Source organism: Rhinopithecus bieti, unplaced genomic scaffold (genome assembly GCF_001698545.2).
Source record: "Rhinopithecus bieti isolate Rb0 unplaced genomic scaffold, ASM169854v2 scaffold_6380, whole genome shotgun sequence".
Lineage (NCBI taxonomy): Eukaryota > Metazoa > Chordata > Mammalia > Primates > Cercopithecidae > Rhinopithecus > Rhinopithecus bieti.
Window position 1 is genome coordinate 7,932,635 of NW_016806642.1, and position 5,582 is coordinate 7,938,216.

The window sequence follows — 5,582 nt, forward strand, 5'->3', positions numbered from 1 at the left end:
AAAAAAAAAAAAAAAAAAAAAAAAAAAGAAAGAAAAAAAGAAAGAAAAAATGTTGTTATAATACTTCTAGCTTTTGTAACTTTCCATTTATATACCTTTATTGAGATCTTTATTTCTTCATATGGTTTCAGATTATTGTCCAGTGTCTTTTCATTTCACCCTTTAGTACTCTGTTGAGCATTTCTTGTAGGGCATGTGTAATGGTAACAACCTCTTAGCGTTTGTTTATTTGGGAATGTTTAATTTCTCCCTCACTTTTGAAGGACAGTTTTGCTGGATATAGAGTTTTTAGCTGACAGATTTTTTTTTCTTTTAGTACTTTGAATATATTAGCCCATAGCCTTCAGGACTTTAAAGTTTTTGATAAGAAATCTGATTATAATATTATTGCATTTTCATGTACAATCATTTGCTGCTTAGTGATAAGGATATATTCTGAGGACTGCACTGTGAGGCAATTTTGTCATTCTGTGAGCATCATAGAGTGTACTTACCCAGAGAGTATAGCCTGCTATACACCTAGGATATATGGTATAGCCTATTGCTCCTAGACTACAAACCTATACAACATGTTACTATACTGAGTACTTATTGTAGGCAACTGCAACACAATGGCGATCTCAGCTCACTGCAACCTCCGCCTCCGGGGTTCAAGCGATTCTCCTGCTTCAGCCTCCTGAGTAGCTGGAACTATAGGCATGCACCACAATACCCGGCTAATTTGCAGTAATTTCCAATGTCCTATCTTCAAGTTTGCTGATTGTTTCTTCTGCCTGTTCAAATCTGCCTTTGAATACCTCTAGTCAATTTTTTTTTGTTTCAGTTATTGCACTTTTTAGCTCCAGAATTTCATTTTGGCTTCTTTTAGGGTTTTCTATATCTTTATTGATATTTAAATTTTGTTCATACAGTGTTTTTCTGATTTTCTCCACATCTTCAGTTCTTTGAGCGTCTCTACAACAGTTGTTTTAAAGTCTCTGTCTAGTAGATCGACTATCAGGTATTTTTCAGAAACAGTTGGTAATGTTTTTTTTTTTTTTTCTTTGAGGCGGAGTCTCCCTCTGTCGCCCAGGTTGCAGTGCAGTGGTGCGATTTCGGCTAACTGCAAGCTCCGCCTCCCGGGTTAACGCCATTCTCCTGCCTCAGCCTCCGGAGTACCTGGGACTACAGGCACCCCCCACTGCGCCCGGCTAATTTTTATACTTTTAGTAGAGACAGGGTTTCACCGTGTTAGCCAGGATTGTCTCGATCTCCTGACGTTGTGATCTGCCCGCCTCGGCCTCCCAAAGTGCTGGGATTACAGGCGTGAGCCACAGCGCCTGGCCAGATTTTTTTCTTTAAATGGGCCACACTTTTCAATTTCTTTGTGTGAGTTCTGACTTCTTTGTTAAAAATTGGACATTTGAATTTAATAATGTAACTCAGGAAATCATTTTATCTTTCTCCTCCAGAGCTTACTGATTTTTACAATTGTTTTATTTATTGTTTTGCTTTTGTCTGATATTGTAGGCTATCTCTGTGCCAAGGTTCAATCTAAGGTATACATTTAAGTTCTTCTTAGGTCTTTTCCGAGCCTTGCCTTTCCCTGAGCATGTATAGTCAATTTCTAATTTTCCCCATATATGTCTTGTTTTGAATGCCCTATTCTTTAATGTCTGGCTTCCAAAAAGAGAAAAAGAGAAAAATGAAAGGGGAGAGAGGGTGCTAGCCCCTTAAATCCTATAGAAGCCACCTCAGTTGGAGGACAAGGGGCTTGCAACAATGTGGGGAGGTGCAACAACAGTGACTTCCTGCCTCTTTGTAGCTCTGTGGTTGGAAGCAGCAACTAGTTATCAGAGGACAGATTTATGATATTTGGAAGACAGGTGATTTTTCCCCACCACAGTTCCTGTAAGCTGTGTGTAAGGGAGGTGGAAGGTGATGAGTAGCTACTACTGTGATAAGAGTTGAAACTGATTGAAATTAACTACAATTACCCTACAAGCCTTCCTCTGAAAGTCACAAACCTTCAATAGATTCCAAAGTTCCAAAATAGTTGCATCAGACAGATTCTACCAATATAATTGTTGTCTAAGCGGAGAGACAGATTGTTGGTGCTCCGTACTCTGCCCTCCTCCCAGAATTCTCCTATATCCAGTTTCACAAGAAAAAATACATACAGCTTTATAATGTAAGTTAACAGGAAAGTAAAATTCCCTTTATAGAAATGACAATTATTATTATTGTTAATATAAACATTGATTGGATCTTCGCTGTATATCAAGAACTGTCTTAGCTCTATGATAGGCACGGTCTCATTTGGTTCACAAAACAGTGCTATGAGATTGGTACCATAATAACCTCCAATGTACCACAAGTGAGATTCAAAACAAGATATGGAGGAGCCTCTCTGAATCTATTCTGGTTCAGGGGCTACCTGATTTAAAACAAAAAGATAAAAGCTATGCTACACTTCAAAACCACACTCTTTTCTTCTCTCTTTTAAAAGTTTTACCCTACTTTCAAGCTAGCAAGTTAAAAAACCACACACTGGGTCAGGCACGGTGGCTCACGCCTGTAATCCTAGCACTTTGGGAGGCCAAGGCGGGTGGATCACCTCAGGTCAGGAGTTCAAGACCAGCCTGGCCAACATGGCGAAACCCCATCTCTACTAAAAATACAAAAAGTAGCTGGGTATGGCAGCAGGTGTCTATAATTCCAGCTACTTGGGAGGCTGAGGTAGGAGAATCGCTTGAACCTGGGGGGTGGAGGTTGCAGTGAGCTGAGATCTTGCCACTTCACTCCAGCCTGGGCAAAAGAGCGAAACTCCATCTCAAAAAAACAAAACAAAACAAAACACTACACACACACACACACTTTTAACCATGATGTTACAGTATCTCACAAGAATCCATATTGCATTCTGTATTAGTCAGCTTTTCCCACAATAATGCTGTGTAATAACTACCTTAAAACTCAGTGGCTTAAAAGCAACAAGCATTTATTCTGTGTTCAAAAGTTTGCAGATCAACCAAGATTTGGCTGAGTTTGGCTGAGCTCATCTGGGAAGTTCTGTGTTTGTATTTGCTCCATATTTGCTTTTTTTGGTGTCTAGTCTAAAGAAACGGTAGCTACCCAGGGCATGTGCATGTCAAGGCAGGCTACCAGTGCACAAGATTGAAGCTAAGCCGAGCATGCACATTTAAGGCACATGTCATGTCCACGAACACTTTATCAGTCAAAGCAAATTGCATGGCTAAATTCAACATCAATGGGGGAGAGAGGTACCCATGGTGGCAAGAGGAGGGAAGTAGATATTTACTAAGTAACAGTACAAAGTATTGTGCAGTCTTTTATTTATTTGTTTTCATAACATTTGAGTCAACTTAATCCTTTTCATTTGGACAGGTATTATTTCAGTTTTACTACTGTGCAAAGATGCAAAATTCCAAAGCTGCTACTGAAGATTTCAGCCCTTCCAGCCCTTAGGTAGTTCTATGCTGAGTCCTAAAATGCTGGCTATTGAACTCTTCAGAATGGTGCCATTGTTGGCAGATCTCAAATCCACACTATTCTTCACCTGATTCCCTGCCAAGTCCATAAAGGTGTTTATATTTTTTAAAAACCCTGCAATAAAAGTTTGATTTCCTCAAGAGCAATGTATTTTCAGAAACCCAGAAGCTTTTTGTGAACAGCTCTTATAAAGAATCAGAATAAGGTCGTCGTGTTTTACAGCAGCCTTAAGAGGGCACTTAGTTCAACCTTCTCATTTTACAGATGAGGAAACAAATAGTTTCAGTTTTCAAGCTTTCAGTTGTCATATACAGTGGGATAAATTATTTTTCATGTAAAGAAAGCAATGAGAAAAAATTCTTGGGTGACCTTTTCATGTCTTACTGCAACTATAATTCTGCAACAGAGATCTCTATTTAGTTGATTTTATGAGAATCCTCATATGACCTGCCAACTTTATCACTACAACCAACTTCCCTGATTGCCTATGAAAAACAAAAATTAAGTCTTTATAATCATGGGGATCTTCTGCTTTTAGAGCCAGCAGAATAGCGTAGAGACATCTAGTCGCTTCCTCCAGTGTCCTGAGGCCATCCGGGACTGTTTCCTCCTTGGAGAGGCACGAAGCCCTACTTTTCAGAAAGAGAATGACAAGCATTGTTTCAGGCCAGAAACTTCCAGTATTGAGCTAATGTTTTCCCCTGTTATAACTGTAAAGTTAGAATGAAGCGTGTGCTGGGAGTGAGACTAAGAGCAAAGATTAGAAAAAGCTAACATAAAAAGTATAATTCATTAGATAAATATATTGAACACCTCCCATGTTGTCAGGTCTGGTGCTAAGGCACTAAGGTTATGCTGTGAACAAGACAGAAAAATCCACTGTGCTCACACAAAGCTCACAATGCTTCCAGTCTAGCCTGGACATGTAGCTAAAGTGTTATGGAAACGAAAGTACAGGGTGTTATGGCAGCATGCAGTGTGGGGTTTAACCTGGTGTATGTGGGGGCCTGAGGAGAGACAGTTTTCTAGGCAGAGAACAGACACCATGCAAGGGCTTAACAGAACTGAGAAATGGCCAAGAAGCCAAAGCTTAGCAAGGAAGGGGTGACTAATAAGAGGCTGGACAGGTAGTCAGGGCCCAGGCTGTGGGAGGGGACTTAGAGGACAAGGGTAGAGCTTTGGACTTTATTCTAAGGATGAAGAGGAGACATTCTCTGAAGGCTCTGAAGTTGGGGAAGGATATACAGTAATTGGATTTACTTTATAAAAGGAACACCCTGGCTGTAGCGTCAAGAATAAATTGGAGAGGGGGGAAAAGAGGGAACTGGGGGAATCTTAGAGAATTCCATCTAGAACAAAATAAGAATCTGGCTGGTGAATCCAAATATTCCACCCAGGTTGGCTGTAGATTTTGTAGAGAAAATAGGCAGCGTGAGTGTGTTTGTGTGTGCGAATGTGCATCCATATGTTCATATACTAAATAAAGCATATTGAAGGCCCTCTCTTATGGTGTATGTATATATATTTTTTCTTTTATTTTTTTTCAAGAGAGGGTCTCGCTCTATCACCCAGGCTGGAGTGAAGTGGTGCAATCTTGGCTTACTGCAACCTCCACCTCCCAGGTTCAAGCGATTCTCGTGCCTCAGCCTCCCAAGTAGCTGGGATTACAGGTGCACACCACCACACCCAGCTAATTTTTGTATGTTTAGTAGAGATGGGGTTTCGCCATGTTGGCCAGACTGTCTCGAACTCCTGACCTCAGGTGATACACATGCCTTGGCCTCCCAAAGTGCTGAAATTACAGGCGTGAGCCACTATTCCCAGCCTCTTATGGTATATATTTAAGGTGTAAAACGTGGTGTTTTGATATACATATACATAGTGAAATGATTACTAGCAAATTAACATATCCATCTCCTCACAGTTACCTTTTTGGGGGGAATGGGAATAGTGAGAACATCTAAAATCTACTCTCTTAGCAAATTTCCAGTATGCAATACAGTATTATTATTATTATTTTTTTTGAAATGGGGTCTCACTCTGTCACCTAGGCTGGAGCACAGTGGCACGATCATGGCTTACTGCAACCT

General features: G+C 40.3%; 1 long non-coding RNA gene across 1 annotated transcript in view; it reads left to right on the forward strand.

Moving 5' to 3' along the window:
* LOC108532977 (uncharacterized) overlaps positions 1 to 3,577 on the forward strand; it is a 25,122-nt gene extending 21,545 nt beyond the window's left edge. Inside the window, exon 3 of the long non-coding RNA XR_001886612.1 lies at positions 3,388 to 3,577. This is a non-coding gene — a long non-coding RNA (uncharacterized LOC108532977). The remainder of the gene's footprint in view (positions 1 to 3,387) is intronic.
* Positions 3,578 to 5,582: the final 2,005 nt, after the last annotated feature.